The sequence below is a fragment of the Salvelinus fontinalis genome, chromosome 18 (genome assembly GCF_029448725.1).
Source record: "Salvelinus fontinalis isolate EN_2023a chromosome 18, ASM2944872v1, whole genome shotgun sequence".
NCBI lineage: Eukaryota > Metazoa > Chordata > Actinopteri > Salmoniformes > Salmonidae > Salvelinus > Salvelinus fontinalis.
This window is the reverse complement of record NC_074682.1, coordinates 3,423,659-3,424,141: the sequence shown is the minus strand read 5'-3', so window position 1 is coordinate 3,424,141 and position 483 is coordinate 3,423,659.

Genomic DNA, 483 nt, shown 5'->3' with positions numbered 1-483 from the left:
ATCTCCATTATTTTGAAAGAAATTCGTGATATCCCTTCGCTCTGAAGCCTGCAGCCTTGCTGGCTTGGTCGAAGTGGCTGATGGTCTAATTAGCCCCTACACCCTTGAGAATTTTCACTCCCTCAGCTTTGGGACACTTGTGCAAATGGCGCAGGTGAGCGTGAAAGCGCAAATGGAGAGCCAAGGGAAGGGGGTGATTGGGATTGAACCATAGAAAAACAGCTTTATATAAAAGAACAGAGGGTCTGGAAATTTCTGAAGGGAGGGCCTGCAGGGGATAATGATTGGCCAGAAGGTCAGCTCTTAATTGACCAGCTGAAGTCATAAGGCTACATCTACTGCTATGGATTATAATGAGTGATCCAGTAGGCTACTCCAGAACCGGAATAGGTTTCCAGTGTGCTGCACATATCTACCTGTGTGCTTCCAAACAACAACAAAACCTGTAATGTAATCATCATTCAGCAAATAGAACATGATCCG